Consider the following 26,014-nt stretch of genomic DNA (forward strand, 5'->3'; position numbering starts at 1 on the left):
GGCATGAAAAGAGTAAATGAACAGATTGAGGTCTGCATCCATGCTTAAGGGTGAGGCTTCATACCTAAATGCTCATGTGCCCTTCCCTTACGTCGACAGAAGTGGAGAGGGTGGCTGAGGAGAGAAATAGACAAACTGACACTTCAGGACAGAGAGAATGTGATGCTTTGCTTTTGAAAGCAGAAGTTCTTGCATATGTAAACATCAATTTCTAAGCTCTTCAATGCATTTCTTTCAAATGTATAGAGTATACATTGGTTACTCTAAAGCCCATATTGTACTAAAATAAATAAATAAACCACATGCTTAGCCAAACCTACTCTCTACCTCATACAAAAATACACTATCCAGCCACAAACACAAGATCTCCCAATTTATGCTACGACTCTCTTCTCTATATTTCACTAGCTAATTTACCTTAAAGTAATCAAATCTTTTTCACTCTCTAATTTTCATATGTAGCATATTGTAGAAATCTGTTGATAAATAGCCTGCATTGCTTCTAGATTAAAATTTTAAAACATACCCCTTCAGATTTGTAATCATTTCCATCTAAATAATATTCAGGTTTTTGCAAAACCCTACTTGTAAGCATCTCCAATATATAAGGTTTTGTCAAACACCTTACCTCAAATATCTTCAGTATTATTTCAGTATTAAATTACATGTCCACTTTTCATACTGTATACCCATTTTTCTTAAGATTCCCAGCTAATTTTTTTTCAAACTCTATACTAAACAATGAGGAAGGAGACATTACAAATCAGTGGACTTGTACAAATTAGTGACTGCTCGGGATTCTGCAATATTAAATACTAAAGATGCAGCAGCCAATTGTACAGACCCAACTGAGGTTTCTTTGCATAATCCTTTAATGAAATGAGACTGCTGAATTAGAAGAAGTTGGGCAACGCTGACCCAGATTCTTAAACTAAGGGTCGTTGGCCTAGATGTCTGTCAAGATTGTGCATTAGAGTGTATTCTTAATCAGTGAGCAATCACAACAAATATTTCAGTTCACTTCATAAATCTCTGCTGTGTGATTGCATCTGACACATCTAGGAGAAGATAATCCCTCACAGTCCACTTGCTCCTGCTTCTAAATGTAAACTGTGTTGACTTAAACAGGGTTCGCCATTCTGCCCTGTACTAGAGAGAGATGTGGACAGTTCAGAGTAACCAGTGAAGCAAGAATTCCTAACTGGTCACTGGAATATGAATTACAATCACCAGGACCCCTTGCCTAACCGTGACTAAGACTACCATAGTTGGTAAGGTTCTCCAAAATTAGGCACAGGAAGAAAGTAACTGGTTCTCTGTTCAACAGAAGAAAAAAAAAGAGTGTCAGAATGTATTTCAGTGTTGTTTATTTCAACATTGTTGGTAGTAGCACACTAAAAAGAGGGGGAAAAGGAAGTCACGTCAATATCCATTGATAAGGAAATAGTTGAATAAATTATTGCCCATTCATTCACAGACTAATGTGCAATTAAAACTATATAACGTAGAAGTTAAGAGTAGGGCATGTAGAGACATTCCTTTCACTGCTGTTTGGCAGCAAGATGGCAATGCAAATTTCCAAGAAGAGTTAAGTTTTTTACTGATGGCATCTTCAAAGCCGAACTGAACACGTTTCTCACTCGGGTGCTGGCTGAAGATCGCTACTCTGGAGTTGAGCTCCAACTTACACTGACCAGGACAGAAATCATTACTTTGGCCACCAGGACACAGAATGCTCTTGGTGAGAAGGGCTGACGGATCCAGGAATTGACTGCTGTGGTTCAGAAGAGGTTGGCTTCCCTGAGGGCAATGTAGAGCTGTATGCTGAAAAGGTGGCCACAAGAAGTCTGTGTGCGATTGCCCAGGCAAAGTCTATGCATACAAACTCCTAGGAGGCCTTGCTCTACAGAGGGCCTGTTAAGGTGTGTTGAGGTTCATCATGGAGAGCGGGGCCAAAGAATGCGAGGTTGGGTGTCTGGGAAATTCTGAAAACAGAGGGCTAAATCCACAAAGTTTGTTAATGGTCTCTGATGGTCCACAGTGGGGACCCTGTTAACTACTATGTTGACACTGCCATGTGCTGCTCAGGCAGTGTGTGCTGGGCATCAAAGTAAAGATCATGCTTCCTTGGAACCCAAGGTATAAGACTGGCCCTAAGAAGCCCCTGCCTGACCATGTGAGCCTTGTGGAACCCAAAGATGAGATACTATCCACCACCCCCATCGCGGAACAGAAAGGTGGGAATCCAGCGCTGCCTGCCATGTTCCAGCCAGTACCCAAAGCAGAGCAGGGTCTCCTTCCAGCTGGATCTGGAATTTGGGTGTTGCTCTATAAAGACCTTTAATAAAATCTTTTTAAAAGATTTTTAAAAATAATAACAGTATGGCACATAGAGCCTGGGTTTCTCACTCTACCACTTCTTAATCTGTGTGACTCCAACAAATTACTCAATTTATCTGGACCTCTGTTTTCTCAAGTGGAAAATGCTGACAATAACAGTGTCTATCTCACAAGGTTGACAAAGGGATTTAAAAAAGTGTTTACAAGAGTTATTTGGATACAGTAAGCATCCAATAAAACAATCTATTAATAATTAAAATAGCTAATTTGTCTAGTTAGAGCTAATAATTGAATGGATGTCCTTGGCAAAGTAATATTCATGGAAGGATAATATTAAAAAGTAACCCTATAGTCAACAATGAGATCAAGGAAAACATCAAAAGATACTGTGAGACAAATGAAATCAAAACACAACAACCCAAAATCTATGGGACACAGTGAGGAAATCCTAAGAGGTAAATTCATAGCAATACAGGCCTACTTCAAAAAATAAGAAAAAAACTCAAATAAACAATCTAACCTTATATTTAGGAAAACTAGAAAAGAACATCAAACAAAGCCCAAAGTGAGTACAAGAAAAGAAATAATAAAGATCAGAGTGGAAATAAATGAAACAATCTAAAAAAAATTCAAAACACCAATGAAACCAAAGCTGGTTCTTTGAAAAGATAAACAAAATCAATAAATCTTTAACAAGACTCATCAAGAAAAGAAGAGAGAGGACAGTAATAAATAATGTCAGAAATGAAAGAAGAGAAGTGACATTGGACACCACAGAAATACATAGAATTATAAGAAAATATTATGAACAATTATACGCCAACAAGTTAAACAATCTGCAAGAAATGGATAAATTCCTAGAAATATACAATCTCCCAAGACTGAATCAAGAAGAAACAGAAAATATGGAACAACTGATAACTATTAATGAAATGAATCAGTGATCAAAAAACTCCCAACAAACAAAAGTTCTAGACCAGGTGGCTTCACAGGTGATTTTACCAAACATTCAAGAAAAATTGACCCTATCCTTCACAAAATATTCCCAAAAATTCAAGACGAGGGAAAACTCCCAAGCTCATTTTACAAGGCCACCATCACCCTGATTGCAAAACCAGAGCAAGACATTACAAAAAAAGAAAATTATAGGCTGATACACCTGATGAATATAGAGGCAACGCTCCTTCAACAAAATATTAGCAAATCGAAGTCAGTAATACATTAAAAAGATCACACACCATGATCAAGTGGGATTTATTCCTTGGATGCAAGGTTGGTTCAATATCCGCAAATCAATTAACTTGATACACCACATAAACAAAATGAAAAATAAAAATCACATGGTCATGTCAGTAGATGAAGAAAAAAATGTTTGACAAAATCCAGCATCCATTTATGATAAAAACTCTCTGCAAAGTGGGACTATGAGAACATACCTCAATATAATAAAGCCCATATACTACAACCCACAGCTAACATCACACTCAATGGGAAAAAGCTGAAAACATTCCCCTTAAGATCAGGAACAAGACAAGGATGCCCACTTTCACTGCTTTTAGTCAACACAGTATTGGAAGTCCTCGCCACAGCTAGGAACAGAAATAAAAAGCATCCAAATTGGAGAGAAAGAAGTAACAGTGTCATTATTTGCAGATTACATGATATTATATAGAGAGAACCCCAAAGATTCCATTGAAAAAACGTTAGAACTGATAAATAAATTCAGTACAGTAGCATGATACAAAATTAGTATTCAGGAAATCAGATGCATTTTTATACACCAATAATGAACTGTCAGAAAGAAATTAAGAAAACAATCCCATTTATAATTGCATCAAAAAATAAAATATCCAAGAATAAATTTAACCAAGAAGGTAAAGGACCTATACTTGAAAAACTATAAAACACTAAAGAAAAAAACTAAAAAAGGCACAAAAAAAATGGAGGCATATGCCATGCTCATGGATAGGAAGAATTCACATCATTTAAATGTCCATACTACCCAAAGCAATCTATATATTCAATGCAATCCCTATAAAAATACCAGTGACATTTTTCACAGAACTAGAATAATACTAAAATTTTTCACAGAACTAGAACAAATAATACTAAAATTCTAGTTCAACCACAAAAGACCCTGAATAGCCACAACAATCTTGAAAAACAAGAATAAAATTGGAGGTATCACATTACCCAATATCAAACTATACTACAAGGCTATAGTAATCAAAACAGCATGGTACTGGCATAAAAACAAACACATACTACTAGATCAATGGAACAGAATAGAGAGACCAGAAATAAATCCATGCCTATATGGTCATTTAATCTATAACAAAAAAGGCAAGAATATGTAGTGGGGTAAATACAGTTTATTCAATAAATGGTGTTGGGAAAACTGGACAGATACACATGGGAAAAAAATGAAACTGGACCACCTTTTCTCACCATATACAAGAATAAACTCAAAATGAATTAAAGACTTAAATATAAGACCTGAAACCATAAAACTACTAGAAGAAAACATAGGCAGTAGGCTTGCTGACATTGCTTAGTAGTTTTTTTTGGACATGTTGCCTGAGGCAAGAGAAACAAGAGAAAAAATAAACAAATGGGACTACATCAAACTCAGAAAAGGAAACGACCAACAAAACAAAAAGATAGCCTACTGAATGGGAGAAGACATTCGCCAATGATACATCGAATAAGGGATTAAGATCCAAAATTTATAAAGAATTCATACAACTGAACACCAGAAAACAAACATCTGTTTTTACACAGAATTTAAAAGGGCAGAATATATCTCAAGATGGAAAGAGCCCAGTGAACTCTTAAGTTGGTCTTGGTGGGTGTTGTGAGGAGGAAAGAGAGATGGAAAAGGGATTCTTGAACCTGACCTAAGGACCAGTTCCAAGGGGCCGGTATCACGGTAGTGAGTGATTAGTGCTGGTACAGAGCTGTAAATTTGCAAATGTTTCCTCCTCTGAGCTTCTCACAATCCTGAGATGTAGGTGCTTAAAGATTGTTCACTAACCTCATCTTCTACATAAGAACTGGATGCTCAGCATGTTGCTAAATTCTCATTCAGCACATAAGTGAAAGAGTGGAGAATCAAACCTAGGTCTTTGGAACATAAATCTTGCTCCCTTCCATACACCCTTCCTAGAATAGTTAGTGATTGCTGTATGCTCTTCTGGAGCTCAGCCAATCTCCTTTGCTATGGATTGCCTGCAGACTGGGGCTGGTGTGAGATATTCGTTTTTTGGGCAGTTTTGTTTTTGGTCTCTTAATATTTATTTCAGGGTGATTTCCCTAGCGTACTATTGTTTATTGGATCCAAATTTCTGAATAAATATTGAAATTTTACCTACCTGGGTTCATTCAAATGAACTATTATCTTTGATGTTAAAGACAAAAATGAAATCTGAAGCAAGTTCAAGGGGGTTGGTTTTCATTCTTTTGATGCTTTAGACCTGGGCTGTTCAGTTTAAATAGTGCCATAAAGCATACTATCCCCAACGGAAAGTAGAATGGAGGCCCCTTGGCATTGCCAAAATATTTGGTTTTCCTTTTAAACTCTCATTGATTATGAATTTTGCTTTTCTGTTGGAGGAAGAGACATTAACGCAGATTTACTCTATAGTTAATTCTTGATTATTCTCATCCACAATCTATTTATTACCTGCAATTCTGAATTCCAAAATGTTCTGAACATCTTTTTTTCATAAGTCTGGTGCAAACTTATTTGGTGGAAATGCCAGATCTAAACTGAAAGAAGTTTAGGCTTTATTTATCCCATTTAATGTGGATATTTATGTGTTTTGCTGTAGAAATATTGATACAAGATGTTCCCTGGATCCCATTTAGTGTATTACCTAATAATGGTTGAATAAAATCTGAAAAATTCTGATTTCTGAAATGCATCTAGCCCCAAGGATTTCAGATAAGGGACTGTAAACCTCTTCTCAAGAAGAGAAGGGGGATGTGTGCATGATAGAATAATGGAGAAGCACAAGAATTAGACTGCAGTATCTTTCACCCACATACATGCCCTTCCTGATGGAAGATTACACATCTCCACTCTGCTGAACTCTTGCAGAGCCACGTGACTGATTGATTTTCTTTGGCAAATAAAATAAGAGCAGAAGAGATGAGTCATTCCCAGGCAAAGCTTGGCTTTGTATTTAGGGTATATTGGCTTTCTTTAGTTCCTTCTAGTTAGGAAAACTAAAATTTTCTAAGAGATGGGCCATGCAATATTTTTTATAATGATATCATCCCCAGGAGCTCATTTGACAAGCTGCAATGACCAACAAGAAGCCAAGTCTGAGTTTAAAAGATAGATAGATAAAAAGATGTTAGATAAATTAGAATCATGCTGGTTCAGCTCAGGCTTTTATTCAGATAAGACACAAATTTCCAATTTAAGGGATATTTAGTTAAGGCAGCAGAATCGTAAGTGGTTTTTCTTATTTTAAAATGAATAAGAATTGGGATGGAAAAAATATGTATTTAATGATTCCATTCTGGTTCATACTATTTGCCAAGAATTCTTGGTGGAAAATGTTGGCTTATATGATATTTGAGTTTAAAGGGGGGAAAGAAAAGTATTTGTTTCAGAGTCAGGAACATTAATTACAGTGGCCTTTTCTAGATTTTAGGCCCCAGAACTGTTCAGTTTAAGCCCCTGGTTTAGACAGGGTTTGGGGCTTCTTCTATGCACAGTTCATATTACGGGGAAGAAATGCTATTAGTCAGTATTTTGGAATGGCAAAGCAATTTTTACCTGTTATTCCTAGAGCTGAAAAAAATATATACAGAAAATACCCCTTAACAAAAGGAAATTACAGAAATCATTGTGAACAGGAAAAGGAGAATTATAGATTTCATGTTCTTTTATTCAAATTATTTTCTTTCCAGGTTCTCAATTCCATAATGTAGACTTACTTTTTAAAATGCCAAGGTGTGTACACAGCTTCATTCAACATTTGGCCAGCATTTACTAAGTACCAGCTCCAGGAAATGGAGGAGGAACCAAAGCAACATAGTGCCTGCCCACAAAGAGCTTAAGACCAGGTCTGGGTAAGTTCTAGATGCTGGTGGCAACAGAACCGGACAACCAGGAGGGGTCAGTACTAGAGGCCTCCTTTGCCAGGCGGGGATCTGACAGATATTACTGGTGAGAGAGGAAAGGACAGTTGGAAAGGCTGCAAGAATCAGTCCTACAAGGCATGTATCCCGGAGAGGTCAGCTAAGGCTGGGGGGCATTGGGAGGTGCCACGGCTCCTGACAGACAAGCTCCAGAGTCTGGAAGGTCAGAGATGAAAGCAAGAAGCCAAGAACCAATGGGCAAGACTATCAGAGACCCTGAGTCAGAGGTCCTTTGCTCTCTGCCTTCCTTTATCCTCCCTCCTGGCTAAGTGTGGGCTGGAGCCCGTAGAAGTGTGTTTGTTATAAGCACGACAATCCTGAGGTCTGCGGGGAGGTTCTAACCTAGACTGGTGCAAGGGCAGAGCTGCTGGACTCTGTGAGGTCAAATGGGGACATGTCCAAGTCTTCAGGGGGCGCTGCAAATGTGTTACCTTGTAGCCAGATAGGAACACCCAGAGTCAAAAAAGCGACCACACTCCTCGGTCTGCTATGAGGAATCTGTAAATGTTCACATAACTCTGATGTTAAATTCTTATGATAACTAACCCGGAAAATTCTTGGAATAAATCCAATATCATTTCCTAAGATGTCATGTGAGTATGTCGTGGATAGTAATGCTTCTAGTAAATAAAATACAGTGTGCATTTTCAATGGCATACTTTATTAGGCATTATAATGCTAAGAACAGAAACAATATAGGTACAGTCATGTTCTAGATTATCAGAAGAGGGAGTGGATCAGAGCAGGAAAATCTGTTTAAATACTTCTGGGATACCGTCAAATGGGTTGAAAGCCATAAAGAGGGATCATGATATGGCTTTCTGTTCCATGCACTAAGACACACGGGGCCAGCTACCCATTCATCTGGCCCCACAACCTTACTGCAGCCTGCTTTGCTGGTTGCAGAAGGGCTGGCTAGCTGAAGGCTCAGGAGCTGTACAGAGTAGCAGAAGAATTAGGCTATGGCTTGGGTGCAACCAGTGACAGCCTGGATGCAATTCACAGCCTACAAAGCAGACCACTTCCCTGTGCAGTTTTGTTCAAGGTCCAGATTAATCTCTGGAAAAACCTCCCATGAATGAGCCAGGCAGCCAAATACAATTGTGGTTAAGACCCTCTGCCTGCGGCCCCTTCAGGGTCACAAACACTGTTCAAGCCGCCACTCTATCATGTCACTAGGGAAGGGTTTCCCACAGCCACCCAGGAGTCCTCGCCCAGCAGTCAGTTAGCCCCTGCAAGCTCACCAGCTTTGCCGTTTGTGTGTCATGGATGGTCTCTCCTACAACTTCTGACTCCAATTCACCAGTTTCTGACAGCAAGCCACATCTTCCCTGCTACACGACTTAGAGTTTACGTGAGGTTTCCTCACCTCTGTCCGTGCTACTCAGTACTAACCATCACTTTCATAATGCACAGTACCTTGTGTTGTGTTTTCGACATTTATTTTATCACTCTGCTGATTTCATGCTACCCCGTGACACTCACACATGGCTCGTGTCCACGCGTTCCCCCCAGGGTGCTTTTGGTCTGCTGCTGTCTGGCCGGTGATTCAGCCAAGCCCTGACAGCAGGACCAGGGGCCGCAGTGCTGTTAGGAGAAAAGCCTAAGTCTCTGTCCGTAACATTTTATTTCATATTTAAAAAGATCAATTATGAAAATGTATTAGCAAATATTAATCCTGGGTAATAAGTACATGGATATTTGTTATATTATTTTCTGTATTTTTTTTCTGTTTTAAAAATCCTCAGATTTAATTTCTATCAAATCAGCACATAAATATTTTTCATCTCCTTATTCCCACCAATCACCCCTCCCTTCTTCGCAAACACACTTGGGAAATTTTCTTCTCCCTTTAAAAATGACTGTGAATTTGATGAAAAAAAAGAAAGAATAAAAAAAATAACAAATAAAATATATATTTTCCAAATTGAAGTCCATATTGAGATGCTGCAATATTACCAGAGAAATATATATTCGTATACGATGTACATTTACATGTACAATATGCACTTACATGTATTTGTACAGATACATATTCAAACTTGAGGTAACAGAACCACTTTGAATAGCTCTGTTTACTCTCTAAGAAAATTTATAAAGAGTGTAAAAAGAATAAGACATCAGTTCAAATTTCATGTAACAAAAGTTTTTTAAAGACTCAATACTCCAAAATATCCCCCTAAGATTTGTTTAACATCACAGTTCAGTTCCCCGAGGAGCAAACTCTGAAGTGGACATCGATTGGGAAGTGCTCTCAGGATGAACACCTAGAGGGACGGGAAGGAAGCAGCACGGACAGAGGGAGAAATTACGCAACCACGCAGCGACAACAAAGCCTTCAGCGGATCCTGCTGGCCCTTCAGAGTTGCCTCAGTTGGGGCCCAGGGGGTCAGGCCTTCATATCTTTGCATCAACCAGACAACCCAGTCCTCAGACATGAGCTGTCCTTGGGTAAAGAGGCTTTCCGCAGCCAAGGGCAAGTGCCAATGTCCTAGTTGCTGGGGTAACAAGGGCTTCAGTCCTGAAGGGGGGTTTTGAAAAGCACACCACACTGTCTACTTACTATATTTAAGAAAGGAAGCAAAACTGTCATTAATTACGTGTTGAATGAATGTAAGCCTGGTCACCTTCAGCAAGTCACTTAATGCTGTGGGACCCATTTTTCTTACCTGTCAAATGAGGCACCGGATAGACCTTTCTCGAGTTTCTTCAACCCTAAAGATCAAGATGTGGATCAAATTTATCACACTGATTTATCACACTGCGTTTTTTATAGCCTCTATTAATACTTTCTATGTATATTTGGGGCCCTTTGAATAAACAATATGCACCATACATTTATGCTCACTTTATGTGACCAGAATTAGTTAGTGGAACCACTTTGAACGTCTCTGATTGCTCTAAGGAAAATTTAGAAAATGTATAGAAAGATGATTGTTTGTTTTAATGATATATTATTTACCATGCCCATGATTTATTTGATTCCAAGTTAATTGGTAGGTATAGGTTTCCAATTGCAGTGTTATTCTCATTAGAAAATATGTTTTTATTTTAAATCTGCTTAAGACACACTCTCCGGGAATGTGTTGGGGCAACAAAGCCAGGACTTTCTGTAGAAATCACCAATGGAGAGGATATACCCAGAATAACCAGGAGAATAACAATGAAATAATGCTCTTTGCCCCTATAATAAGAACTAAAGAAATGTCCTGAGGGAAATACAGGCTACAGGAAACGCACAGTTAAGATCATCCACAATCTCACAACACAATCACAGGCTTAGCTCTACAGAGGTTGCCAAAAACTTGTATACACATTTTAAGAAAGGAAAAAAAACTGTATTAAAATTGTGATGCTCAATATATTCATATAGCGATAACAAAAAATGAATACAAGTCATGTGTATCCATTTTTTTGGCTCCCCCAGTATGTTTTGCTGTTGGCCTGATGTGTTAGACAGAAATTTCCAAGGGTTCCACTAATCAGGACCATGAACAGCAGGGAGGGAGGAAAGAGCATCCTGACCATCTTAGAACTCTGGGTGCCAGATGAAATTGGTAAAGCAGCAGTGGCACCGAGTTTGCGCAGGGTTCTCTGCAGCAGGCTTCAGATACCTCTGCCCAGATACTCTGTCGTAACTCAAAGGGAAGGTAGTGTCTTTCTACTCCCTTTAATCAACATGTGTCCCTACATTGTCAACTCACTTCCCTGTGGAGACAGGGTCACCTGTAATAAAACAGACCTTCCTATACATCTTTCCAAAGATAACATTTAAAAATAACATAATTTTCATAAATATATCTACCAACATGTTCATGGAAATTCCTAACCGCCAAAAAAAGGATACTGTCTAAATTTCCAACAATAAAGGAGTTTTTACATAACTTATAAAATATCCACATTATACAATGAATATTAGCACTAAAGGTTATATGGTAAAAGAATACCAATCTTTTAAGCAAATGAGAGGGTTATAAAACAGTACCTGTGTTCTGATCCTGTGCACTGCAATGTTCAGAGTGCTGTGTGTTTCTTCATTTCCAATTGTTCTGCTTTGGACATGTATTTGCTTCTGTAACTACAAAAAGACACTGATTTCTCCAATGGCCATATTCAGGGATGTACAGAAGATAGGGTGGGAATGGATTACACCACAAATTGGGTGCTCCACCTCCTTCCTAAAGGCAGCAAAATCTCAGATTAGATGTTGGATTACGCCTGGGAATACAGACAAATACCTCACTTTGGTGTTTCTCTGAGGCCACCCTTGGGTCCTGAGGGATTAAAACTTCCTAAGCATTCCCAAGAAACACCACAGAGAGCCCAGGCCAAGAAATGGGGAAAAATGGCTCACCTAAACTGCCAGACTAAATCCCTCACCTGGGGAGTCTGCAGGAGACATGATGTATCCTGCCTGTGACACTATGGGAAAGAAACATTCCCATCTTCTTCCCAGGGAGGATGAAACGTAAAGGTGGAAGGTGGATGTGTCTAACAATGACTTGGCTTACTGAATGAAACTCTTACTAGGTTTAAAAAAATCTCCCACTTTAACAAAGCAAGCAACCATCCAGGAAGGATGAAGAATGTGAGTAACCTAAGAGATGGGAACGGTTCCTCCGCATTCTGAGAGCCCATCCTGTTTTTCTTTGTAAAGGTCAAGACTATCGTTCTACTTGAGGAATAATCGGCAAGAAAATGCAACCACACTACAACAGAGTGAGGTCACCAAGGACCCCGGTGGGGGGAGGTGTGTGAGCAGGCCCAATGAACCGACCACCGGCCTCACTCGGCTTCCCCTCTGGCAGACTGGTGGCTCCTCCACAGGACTTTTCCTGCCTGCAAGAGAGATCCAGGTGAGAAGAACTCGGAGATCTATGGCAGGTAGGTCTGATACAAGACTTCAGAAATGTGTTTAATGGTATGTTAGAAAAGAAATGCCACCTCACACCCACTAGAATGGTTACTAAAAAAAAAAATAAAAAAAAATAAAATAACAAACATTGGTGAGGATATGGAGAAACTGAACTCTTGTGCACTGTTGGTAGGAGTGTAAAATGGTACAGACAGTATGGAAAACAGTATGGCAATTCCTCAAAATATTAAAACTAGAACTACCATACGATCCAGCAATTCCACTTTTGGGTAATATACCCAAAAGAATTGAAAGCAGAAACACAAACAGGTATTAGTAAACCCATGTTCATAGCAACATTATTCACCAAAGTTAAAATGTCAAAGCCACTCAAGTGTTCACCAACAGATGAATGAATAAACAAAATGTCATATATGCATATAATGGAATGTTATTCAGCCTTAAAAAGTAAGGAAATTCTGACACATGCTATGACATGGATGAACCTTTAGGACATGATGCTAAGTGAAATAAGCCCATCACAAAAAGACAAATACAGTATCATTCCACATATATGAGGTACCTAGAGTAGTCAAACTCATAGAGACACAAAGTAGAATGGAGGTTACCAGCAGCTGGGGAAGCCAGGAAGGGGAGCTATTGTTTAATAGGAACAGTTTCAGCTGAGAAAGGTGAAAAGAGCTTTGGAGATTAACACAGCCATGTGAATGTATTAATGCCACTGAATTGTACACTTGGAAATGGTTAAGATGGTCAAGTTTATGTTAATTGTATTTGACCACAATTTTTTTAAATTATTACTTGATAAAAAAAATGCCAATGGGTACAGAGCTGAATCAGTTTTGCCATTTTCCCTAATTGTTGCCTGGAATCTGTGGTTAGCAGCCAACACTGCACTGAGCCCCTGGGAAACTTGTGCAAACCAGAAAGAACACTGAGGAGTCCGGACGAGCTCCAGCGAGGCAGGACAGTTTGGTGATGAGGATGACAGTTGATGAAGTTAGATAGTCAAGTTATCCAGTTCCACCACCCTGATATGCTGCTCTGAGCACGTTACTCAGCTAGAGCTGAATTCTATTGTAAAATAGGGTAATAACAGCTCCTTCAACATAGGACTGCTGTGAGGATTAAGTAAAGACACACATGAAACTCAGAATAATGTATAATGTGTTATTATGTGTGCCACGAAACGGGAAATGTGTGTGTGTATCTATATATGTATATATAGATAGATAGATAGATATATCTTCATATTTTCTTGTCTATGCATAAAATATCTCTGAAAGGATACAAAATAAATGAATAAGAGTTATTATTTCTTTGGGCGGTGGTAACTCAGCAGAAGGAAGAGGAGAAAATTTCACTAGATATCTCATAATTTTCGAATTGTGAAGCATGCACATATTAAAAAATTAAAATGTCAAAAGACAAGGCATATAGAGTGTGCATCATTCAATGAATACCAATTATTATGGTGATAATTATCATTAGAACCATTACCTTTACATCTAAGTTTCTGAGCCAGACAGCTATCCAAATTTATCTAACAAAAAAATCAAACCCATGAAGTGGTCTCCCTAGTAAGACAAGTGCCCATCTGATACCCTACAAAATCTTTACAACATTATTGATTATATTCCCCAATATGTATATATAGTCATGGGATATGGAGTATAGCATAGGGAATAGAGTCAATGGAATTGTAATAGATATAAACGATGTCAGAGGGGTAGTAGATTGGGGGAGGGAGGTTACCACTTTGTGAGGGGTGAAATGTCTAACTATTACATTGTTTTGTACACCTGAAACTATTTTTTTTTAATTTAAAAATGGAACTACCTTATAATCCGGGGGTGGGGGGGAGTCAAACCCCTGGGAGGAACCCTGGAATCTTTCCAGAATCTTTAAGATTCAAGGTTCTCCATGGCTGGTCCAGAACTCCCAGAACTTTCCAGATCTAAAATTCTGTAATGCGGAGGCATGATCCTGCTACTCTGAAAGCTGAAATCTAAGCGAGATAATACTCATGCCAACCACTAAAACAAAAACACAAAATCAGGACAAGGGGAAAGACAGGGATAGAAAAAGAAGGAAGAAGCAAAGAGAATGGGACTGGGGTGAAAGGAAAGGTGCAGGAAATAGCTTTTAAATACAAGTGTGGGTATGACCCCTTTCCCATTTTTGCTCACCTATCTCCACATATGTTCCTTCTCCCATACTGCTTCTGGCTAAACACCTGTCCTGTGGATTTGGGGCAGCCAACACCCTGGACCTCTACAAACTAATATTAAACAGCCTCCACTGAAAAAGCAAAATCACATGATGCCAGGCCCTGGAGGCAGAATGTCCCCCAGCAATAAGTCTCCTCCTTCCCCAGCTGCCTGGCCCCTCAAGGGCAAAAGAGAAGGCTCCCCATCTAACACTGGTGGCATATTGGATTGTCCTCTGGGGTTGGCCAGCTCAGTCACACCCCACAAGGTCACCATAGAATAACATGACCAGCTGATTAAAGGGGCTTTTTCCGTGCCTATGATTTCAAGATCTTGCCAGCATCCATTATCTGGTCTTAGTGTGGCTGCCAACACAAAAAGACACCAAACAGCATCACAGTCATAACCCAGAGGGCAATATGAGGCAGACAGCTGCTTGCGGCATATTCTCATGGATGACACAGACTGCCTTGTTGGACAATAAATTATTTAAGCAAATCTGTATTTTTTATATCTTAGCCTGTGCAGAGACAATTGGTTCCACTTGGGTGCACAGGAATATAGAGAAAGGAAGAAACGCATCATAGTGTTAGTATTGGGAGCATTCAGATCAAAAAGGATTAATCAATAGAGACACAATACTGGATGTAAAGTTCTTCCCTCACTGCCAAGTTGTTGCTCATGGTGTTTGCAGCCCATATACCATGCTAACCTATTATTAATTCTCAAAGAGTTATTTAATTATAAAGGATCAAGCCTTTCAAAAATAATTAATTACAAAAGCTACTTAATATTCAGAGGTGTCATGCAAGCAGATAACTGGCATTCTCTGTTGGTGGTTTAATTAGACAAGAAAATGCAAAAAGCTGTCACTTGAGGGTGGGTGGCTGCAAGGGAGGGAAACCCTGGTAAGCACTACCAGTTGGCCATCTGTACCAGACACAAAAGCATGACTCTTCAGCTGGCCGCCCTTAGAGAAAGCCCCCCATTTTTACCATCTCATCCATTGACAATTGCTTTCCGCAGCACATAGCTGGAAGGCAGAAGTTATTCATGAACTGTAATTTCAAACTTGATGTTTCATGGATGTGGGAGGTTGCAAAAAACAATTAACCACTTGGTGCCTCAGTTTCTCCATCTGAAAAATACAATTCATAAATGTCATCCATCCATCTGTCTCTCAGAGCAGCAGCTGCTGAACATTTTCTTTACAAATGGCCAGAAACATGCCAAGTAACAAAACTGGCCCCGTGTTACACATTTTGACATAAATATGCTGGCAAGAAACAGAAAAGCTTCTTAATTTTATTGAACAACCAATTGCTGATTATTTCGAAGTTGGTTTTTCAAGTGGTAGCTTTCCTGCGCCATTCCTCCTCCCTCATTTTTAAAAAATCATCCTGACCATCTGCTCTCTGGATGATTCTCTTTTCTTTGGTATCTTCATCAGACTGTAATTAATAATAGTACTAACAACCACAACCACAGTTCATTGTATATGCACATTTAGTCATTACAACTCAGTGAGGTAGGTATTATTGTTATTATTATTCCTATATTACAGATGAAGAAACAAGTTTAGAGAGTTTAGGGGACTTGATCAATACCCCAAAATTAAGTAGCAAAATTAGGATTAAAACTCAGATCAATTTTATTTCAAATCCACAGATTATTTTTGCTATTCTGCCACAGAGGAGGGAAAAAAAATACATGAACACACACACACACACACACACAAACACACACACACACACGGAATAGTCAGGATTTCTATTGGTTAGTAATTATCATAAAATATGAGAACAATAGAAATTACTTGATAAAATAAAATGCATTCTAAATACAATGTGGTATCTTGGATTAGCTCCTGGTACAGAAAAAGGACATTAATGGAAAAGTGATAAAATATGAATAAAATCAGAGTTAGGTTTTAAAAAAATCACTTCTAAGGAACTCTTGCCATTTGTACCCAAAACTGCAAGTACTATTGTCATTACTAAGGTTAAAAGTTGATCATTATTCATAATCAATTTAAATAAGTTTTGAATATTTGCTTTGGGTATTTATTTCATGTAACATCTCACCCATAAACCTTTTCTGAAGAGCCTTGTTGGAAAAAAAAATTAGTTTCGTACATTCATGATTTTCCTTACTTAAATAGCACAGACAATTAAATGTTGATTAAGTGACATAAAATAAATGGGTACATCAAAGGGATTTTGGAAAAATTAAAATGTTAGTACTGATATTGCTTTAATTTATCAAGGTATAGGATCTCTAAAGTTTCTTCTTTAAACATTTGTTTTACATATTACGTAAGTTTATTTCATATACCACTCAATCTGTTTTGAGTAACATTAGATTTTGTTAATAATTTTAGTATGTCAATTTAATTTCTAACAAAAGAATATTTGTAACAACAATGTTCAAACTGCATAATTTTTCAAATGAATAAAAAGACAAATAAAATACATTCACACAAAACTAAACATACGTTAAAAACTTATAACTTAAAGAACTTCCAATAGATTAGTAAGCTTTTTTCCTTCACTATAATTTTGACTTATGTACAGAATGTAGCTTATAATGTGGAATTTTACATAATTTCCAGTTTCACTGTTTTCTTGAATAAGCATTTAAAATTTATTCTGACAATGGACTTAAGCCAAATCTAAATGGACTGTAAAACAAAAGCTATAAAGAACCATATAATGTTTCAAAACCTAAAATCAATCGAACCAAAATATCAGTTTTTTCCTGACTCACAAACCCTATCAAAATGTTGTGCTAACAACACAAAAAAACCAGTAACTGCCCTCAGATTGACACATTTATATGATGTACCAGAAAATATCAGGATCACCGAAATAGTCTCCACACTGGTCTAAGCACTCCTGCAAGTCCACACATTCTATAGAAAGCTCTATACACATGGTCTAGGGCCCATCACAAGCTTATTTCTGTAAAAGTTGCCTCGGATTTTTTTCCTTTTCTTTGCTTACAAACAATAACAAGGCTAAAGATATCTAATCCTGCCCGCTTTCAGGGACTGGTTAGAGACCCCAGCCTTGGAAATCTGACTCAGCCTCAGGTAATTTTGAGCCTTGAACAACAGAGTTCTGGTGTTAGATGGAAAAAGGCCCCAAGTGGAAAGTCAACCCAATTAACCTATGGTCTCCCTATCCACTGATGAGCAAAAGCCAGACCACACCTCTGAGGGAGCTCAAGATGTAGCCAAGTATACACCACCTCATTCTTAACAGGCCCAAACCCACAGACCACCTTAGAACAGGCCTGATCTCCCTCCCTACTAACCTGTGCTTAAAATCTGGTGTCACAAGATATCTTTGGAAACCAAGGAAACTGCTCCCACCATTCAAGATTGTTGCTGGCATGTGCTTGGTGTCTGATTTTGCTGGAGGGAGAATGAATTTTACAGAGTTACTTTTAATTTCTTGAATTGTTGAGTTTAATGGACTATAAACATTTAGGAGAAAGATCTAAAAGTGTAACTTATCACTGATGAATCTTGCTAAGTTTTGTGACTTACAAACAACTAGTCTGATAGATTTGATCACTGGATTCCCTGCCTTTGTAAGTTTAATATCATCTGGACCAGGGGGTCTAGACGTCAGAGGTCCACACACAGGACAAGGAGGCACTGACCGAGGGCACGTCTGTAAAGTCCCGGATGTGAAATTTAGTGTGTATGCACATTTCTTCAGGTAGAGGGCCACTACTTTTCATTGTCAAACAAGTCCCTAACTCAAAAGAGGCTAAATATCACTACATATGAGCCATGTGTGGTTATGAAACCAAAGAGCCTCTGAATAGACAGGCACATTTTTCAGATGCTCTTATGGACTGAATTGTGTCCCTCCGAAAATTCATAGGTTGAAATTGTAACCCCAGTATCTCAGAATGTGACTGCATATTGAGATAGGACCTTTACAGGTGAGTTAAAATGAGGTCATTAGGGTGGGCCCTAATCCAAATGACTATTGTCCTTATAAGAAGAGGAAATTTGGACACGGACACCATACACTGACAGAGAGAAGATGATGTGTGTGAAGACACAAGGAGAAGACAACCCTCAGAGTAAAGCAGCTTTGCCAAGACCTTGGCCTGGGACTTCTAGCCTCCAGAATTGTGAGACAACAGACTTGTTTCAACCACCCCGTCTCTGTGTTCCTCTGGCAGCCCCAGCAGACTCATACAGGTGGTCATGTAGTCATTTCAGAACGCATATACTTGTGGTCAGGAAAAATCGAAAAGGCCATTTGCAAGTAGAAAGTCTCTAGTGCTCATATTTCTTTTTCATTTAAAAGGTCATAAATATTGAAAAACGAAGTAGGTTCATTGGCTTAAATAATACATTCCCAGAAAGAGTGAAGAACATAAAAGTTATTTTTGCTCAACTCCCTTAAGAGCAGTGAAGAAACAGAATTGCAAATTGTGAAGCACAACCTTCTGCCCATTTCCTTCTTGATCTCTCTTTCCATGAGTCTCCTCTGAGCTCTGTTGAAAATCACATGTGTTTAAGATGTTATTTATTTTTTAAACAAAGCAATATGTGGTTACAATAAATAAACATTTAAACACAGCTAAGCAAAAAAATAAAAGTATAATTTCCCACCATCCAGACGTAACAACTGTTAATATTATATTTGCTTTCATATTTTTATTGCTGCTAGAGCTCATCGCAGTATCTTTCATCAAACTAAGAAATCATGTGGTCTTCTCCAAATAAATAAGCTCCTTATACAGTTTATTCAATAATACCTGAAATGTAAAACTGTCAGAAGTATTTTGAAAAGTTATTAATAAGTTCCCCTCAATGAAGAATGTGAGTAATAATTACTTATAGAGATTATATTTTATCAAACAAAAGAGTTAGCTAAGAGCACGTCTAAATTGAGATACATTATTATTTACATTCATGATATTATTAATTGCATTAGGTCTTATAAATAATTGTTACTTCAGTAACTAATCTCACATATGCATAAAACTACTGTAATCAAGGAAAGTACTAAGACACTTCAAGATAATATCAAGCAACACTTTCATTTACATATGAAAACATAGGCATGAAGGCACACATACACACAGGAAATAATTAAGCAGTATCTAAGAAATGAAGAAAACAAAATAACTTTTAAAAGGAAATGGGAGAAATTATTTAATATGATTAAAATGAAATTAAATCAGGAAAAACAAGTAAATTGAAGTAAAGGAAATGAATAACTAACAAAATGTTTCAAACATTAAAAATGATTGAAATATTATAAACAATTTCCTAAGGAAAATTATGAAAGAGCTATACATCAAAAGTGGAAATCTTACAGAATTATTGTCTACTAATGCTATTTTCTGAAATAATTCTTGTTTTTTTAGTCATTTATGAATTATCCCCTCATATAACTCTGCTTCTGACAGACTGGTATAGCACTCTTGTTTGAAACCACATAATTCTGATCTATTTCGTAAGCAAATTTTTATTGAAATATACATTTTCAATTTCCCAATACGTTTTTTCTTTTGTACAGTTCTTTCAGATTTTTATTTTGAGCAATCTCACATTTATAGAAAAGTTGCAAGTGTAAGTAAAAAGGACATTTTTCTGAACCGTTGTAAAGTTGCCAAAATGATTCCCATTACCCCTAAATCCCTTAGTGTATGTAATTCTTATATACAAGATAATTGGCCTACATAAGCTCAATACACCTATGAAAACCAGGAAATTGACATTAATACATTACTACCATCTAATCCACAAACCCCTTCCAACTTTCCCAATAAGTCACTTAGAGCAAAAAGATCCAGCCTGGAATCATGTGTTGCGTTTATTTGTCATGTTTCCTTAGTTCTATTAGTCAGGAACGATTCCTCAGTTTTTCTTTGACTTTTATGACCTTGACACTTTTGAAAATTATAAGCCAGATGTTTTGTTTTGTTTTAAGAATCTCCCTTAATTTGTTTTGTCAGATATTAATATTTCTACATGATTAGATTCAGGTCACATATCTTTGCCTATACATTTTTATACACTATTGGCAAAGAAATAAATCAGCACATTTTCAGGGTTCTTGGCAATATCTACCAAAATAATAAATGCACATACCTTCTACTGAAAGAATTTATTTCTGATATTTTATCCACATAGTTCTTGAACAATATACACAAACACAAGAATGCATACTGCAGCATTTTTTCTTAGAACAAAAACCTGGAAACAACCAAAAAGGCATCAAAAACAACTAGTAAGATAAATTACGGCATATTTATATAGCATACTATTATATACCATAAAGAGTAACACAGATTACACACAGTAATGTAAAAAGAGATCTAAGATTTGATGTTAACTACCAAAAGCAAGATGCAAAACATCACATTTACTATTATCCCGGGGGGTGGGGGTGGTATTTTAAGGGACATTCTATATTTTTGTGTAGAAGAGGAAATTTTCTGAAAGGATACACAAAAATTTTGTTAAGAATAGTTGACTCTGGAAGCGGAATTGCAGGCCTTGTGTGTGGTTTTAATTTTTTACCAAAAGCATGCATGACTTTTATAAGTAAAAACATCTAATTGATCTTTTTAACTTCTCAAAGGTAGGGAACATTTCTTGGATGGCAGATGATCTGTGATCTCTAAATACTTCACACGTACCGTACCTTAGACCCCAGTTACCATGTTTGCAATTGCCTACAGCTTCATCCCTAATTACGTCACAACTAAGCAGAGCCTTCTTAGAGAACTATGAGTTTTATGAAACTGAAGATTCTTTTTTTTTTTTTTTTTTAATTAATTTTATTGGGGTGACAATTGTTAGTAAATTTACATAGATTTCAGGTGTACAATTCTGTATTACATCGTCTATAAATCCCATTGTGTGTTCACCACCCAGAGTCAGTTCTCCTTCCATCACCATATATTTGATCCCCTTTACCCTCATCACCCACCCCCCACCCCCTTACCCTCTGGTAACCACTAAATTATTGTCTGTGTCTATGAGTTTTTGTTTCTCATTTGTTTGTCTTGTTCTTTTTGGTTTATATACCACATATCAGTGAAATCATAGGGTTCTCTGCTTTTTCTGTCTGACTTGTTTCACTTAGCATTATTCTCTCGAGATCCATCCATGTTGTCACAAATGTTCCTATATCATCTTTCCTTAACGCCGAATAGTATTCCATTGTGTATATGTACCACAACTTCTTTATCCATTCATCTATCGAAGGACATTTTGGTTGTTTCCATGTCTTGGCCACCGTAAACAAAGCTGCAATGAACATTGGCGTACACGTGTCTCTATAGAGAAATGCTTTTATATTTTTGGGGTAGATACCCAGGAGAGCGATTGCTGGGTCATATGGTAATTCTATTCGTAATTTCTTGAGGAACCTCCACACTGCCTTCCATAGCGGCTGCACCAGTCTGCATTCCCACCAACAGTGTATGAGAGTTCCTTTTTCTCCACAGCCTCTCCAACACTTGTTACTATTTGTTTTGTTGATGAAAGCCATTCTGACTGGGGTGAGGTGATATCTCATTGTGGTTTTCATTTGCATTTCTCTGATGATTAGCGATGTTGAGCATTTTTTCATATGTCTATTTGCCATTTGTATATCCTCTTTGGAGAAATGTCTCTTCAGGTCCTCTGTCCATTTTTCAATTGGGTTGTTTGTTTTTTTGTTGTTGAGTTTCATGAGTTCCTTGTATATTTTGGATATTAGCCCCTTATCAGAGGAACTGTTTGCGAAAATCTTCTCCCATTCAGTTGGTTGCCTCATTATTTTGTCAATAGTTTCTTTTGCTGTGCAGAAGCTTTTCAGTTTCATATAATCCCATTTGTTTATTTTAGTTTTTACTTCCATTGCCTTTGGAGTCAAATTCATAAAATGCTCTTTGAACCCAAGGTCCATAAGTTTAGTACCTATGTTTTCTTCAATGCAGTTTATTGTGTCAGGTCTTATGCTTAAGTCTTTGATCCATTTTGAATTAATTTTGGTACATGGTGACAGATAGCAGTCCAGTTTCATTCTTTTGCACGTAGCTATCCAATTCTGCCAGCACCATTTATTGAAGAGGCTGTCTTTCGTCCATTGTATGTTTCTAGCTTCTTTGTCAAAAATTATCTGTCCATATTTATGTGGTTTTATTTCTGGGTTCTCAATTCTATTCCATTGGTCTGTGTGTCTGTTTTTCCGCCAATACCAAGCTGTTTTGATTATTGTAGCCCTGTAGTACAAGGAAAAATCAGGGAGTGTGATACCTCCAGTATTGTTCTTTTTTTTTAATATTGCTTTGGCTATTCGGGGTCTTTTGTGGTTCCAAACAAATCTGATGATTTTTTGTTCTATTTCTTTAAAAAATGCCATTGGGATTTTAATGGGGATTGCATTAAATCTGTATATGGCTTTGGGTAATATGGCCATTTTAACTATGTTGATTCTTCCAATCCATGAGCACGGAATGTCTTTCCATTTCTTTGTGTCTTCTTCAATTTCTTTCAAAAATGTCTTATAGTTTTCAGCATATAAATCCTTCACATCCTTGGTTAAGTTTATTCCTAGGTATTTTATTCTTTTTGCTGCAATTGCAAAAGGAATTGTTTTTTCTATCTCTTTTTCTGAGATTTCATTGTTGGTATATAGGAAAGCAATGGACTTTTGTACGTTGATTTTGTAGCCAGCAACTTTACTATATTCATTGATTGTTTCTAATAGCTTTTTGGTGGAGTCTTTAGGGTTTTCTATGTATAGCATCATGTCATCTGCAAAGAGTGACAATTTAACTTCTTCATTCCCAATTTGGATGCCTTTTATTTCTTTCTCTTGCCTGATAGCTCTGGCGAGGACTTCCAACACCATGTTGAAAACCAGAGGTGATAGGGGACAACCTTGTCGTGTTCCTGAACGTAGAGCAAAGGGCTTCAGCTTTTCACCATTAATTATGAGGTTAGCTGAGGGCTTGTCGTATATGGCCTTTATTATGTTGAGGTATTTTCCTTCTATACCAATTTTAGTAAGTGTTTTAATCATAAATGGATGTTGTATCTTATCAAATGCTTTTTCTGCATCAATTGATAGAATCATATGATTTTTGTCCTTTATTTTGTTTATGTGATGTATCACATTGATGGATTTGCGAATGTTGAACCATCCTTGTGCCCCGGGGATGAACCCCACTTGGTCGTGATGAATAATCTTTTTAATGCATTGTTGTATTCGATTTGCTAGAATTTTGTTTAGGATTTTAGCATCTGTATTCATCAGAGATATAGGTCTGTAGTTTTCTTTTTTTGTGTTGTCCTTACCAGGTTTTGGTATCAGGGTAATGTTGGCCTCATAAAATGAGTTAGGGAGTACTGACTCTTCTTCAATTTTTTGGAAGAGTTTGAGCAGGATTGGTATTAGATCCTCTTTGAAGGTTTGGTAGAATTCACTGGTGAAGCCATCTGGTCCAGGACTTTTGATTTTGGGAAGGTTTTTGATGACTGATTCAATTTCCTTACTGGTGATCGGCCTGTTAAGATTTTCCAGTTCTTCATGATTCAGCCTTGGAAGGCTATATGTTTCTAAGAACTTGTCCATTTCTTCTAAGTTATTAAATTTGGTGGCATATAGTCCTTCATAGTATTCTTGGATAATCTTTTGTATTTCTGTGGTGTCCGTGATAACTTCCCCTTTTTCATTTCTGATTTTGTTAATTAGTGTCTTCTCTCTTTTTATCTTAGTGAGTCTAGCCAAGGGTTGGTCGATTTTGTTAATCTTTTCAAAGAACCAGCTTTTTGTCACATTAATTTTTTCTATTGTCTTTTTGTTCTCTATTTCATTTAGTTCTGCTCTGATTTTTGTTATTTCCTTTCTTCTGCTGACCTTGGGTTTCACTTGTTCTTCTTTTTCTAGTTTTTTAAGGTGTAACATGAGGTTATTTATTTGGGATTTTTCTTGTTTCTTGAGATAGGCCTGTAATGATATAAATTTCCCTCTTAAAACTGCTTTCGCGGCATCCCAAAAATTTTGGTAGGATGTATTTTCATTGTCATTTGTTTCTATGTATCTTTTGAGCTCTCCTCTAATTTCTTCTTTGACCCAGTCGTTCTTTAAAAGTATGTTGTTTAATCTCCATGTATTTGTGTTTTTTCCTGCTTTCTTTTTGCAGTTGATATCCAATTTCAAAGCTTTGTGATCAGAGAATATGCTTGGTATGATTTCAATCTTCTTAAATTTGCTGAGGCTGATTTTGTGTCCCAATATATGGTCTATCCTTGAGAATGTTCCATGTACACTAGAAAAGAATGTATAGTCTGATGTTTTAGGATGAAGTGCTCTATATATGTCAATTATGTCCAATTCATCTAATGTGTCATTTAGGGCTGCGATTTCGTTATTTATCTTCTGTTTGGATGATCTATCCATAGCTGTCAATGATGTATTTAAGTCCCCTAGTATAATTGTGTTTTGGTCAATTTCTCCCTTTAGTTCTGTTAGTAGTTGCTTGGTATATTTCGGTGCTCCCTGATTGGGGGCATAAATATTGATGACTGTTATGTCTTCTTGTTGTATAGTCCCCTTTACCATTATGAAATGTCCATCTTTGTCTCTTGTTATCTTTTTCACCCTGAAGTCTGTTTCATCGGAAATCATTATGGCTACACCTGATTTTTTCTGGGTACCATTTGCTTGAAGTGTCAATTTCCACCCTTTCACTTTGAGTCTATGCTTGTCCTTGTAGCTGAGATGTGTCTCTTGTAGGCAGCATATGGTTGGGTTTAGTTTTTTGATCCAATCTGCTACTCTGTGTCTCTTTATTGGTGAGTTCAGTCCATTTACATTCAGGGTGATTATTGATATGTGAGGATTTCCTGTCATTCTGTCTTTAGTTTTCTGGTAAGGCTGTGTCTCCATTGTTTCTTTGCCTTTTTGTTGTTGTCTGTTATTTCTGTGTGGTAGTATTCTATGATGTTTCCCTCTGTTTCTTCTTTTATTACAGTATATATTTCAGATTTGGATGTTTTTTGAGTGGTTACCCTTGAGTTTATGTAAAAGAAAGTTTGATATTTAGAGTATTCCAGTTTCTTCAGTACGCTTACTTTCTCTATTCCCATATTCCAGTTCAGGCCTTTACGCTCCCCCTTTTTATGTTTCGGTTGCCACAAGTTGTCCCTGTTGATGGTGGTCTAATAGCCTCCTTTAGTATTTCTTGTAGTGCAGGTCGTGTATTAGAAAATTCCCTCAGCTTCTGGATGTCTGGAAAGGTCTTTATTCCTCCTTCATATCTAAAGGAGATCTTTGCTGGATATATTATTCTTGGCTCATGATTTCTCTCTTTCAATAGTTTGAATATTTGGTTCCATTCCCTCCTAGCTTGTAGAGTTTCTGCTGAAAAATCTGATGATAATCTAATGGGCTTTCCTTTGTAAGTT

General features: G+C 37.3%; 1 pseudogene across 1 annotated transcript; it reads left to right on the plus strand.

Moving 5' to 3' along the window:
• The first annotated feature begins 1,562 nt into the window (after nt 1–1,562).
• LOC308499340 (small ribosomal subunit protein uS3-like) lies at nt 1,563–2,344 on the plus strand (annotated as a pseudogene). The gene has a single exon. The product of its transcript is annotated as a small ribosomal subunit protein uS3-like (transcript).
• The last annotated feature ends 23,670 nt before the right edge of the window (nt 2,345–26,014 follow it).

This window comes from Rhinolophus hipposideros (genome assembly GCF_964194185.1).
Source record: "Rhinolophus hipposideros genome assembly, chromosome: 1".
In the NCBI taxonomy this organism is placed as follows: Eukaryota; Metazoa; Chordata; class Mammalia; order Chiroptera; family Rhinolophidae; genus Rhinolophus; species Rhinolophus hipposideros.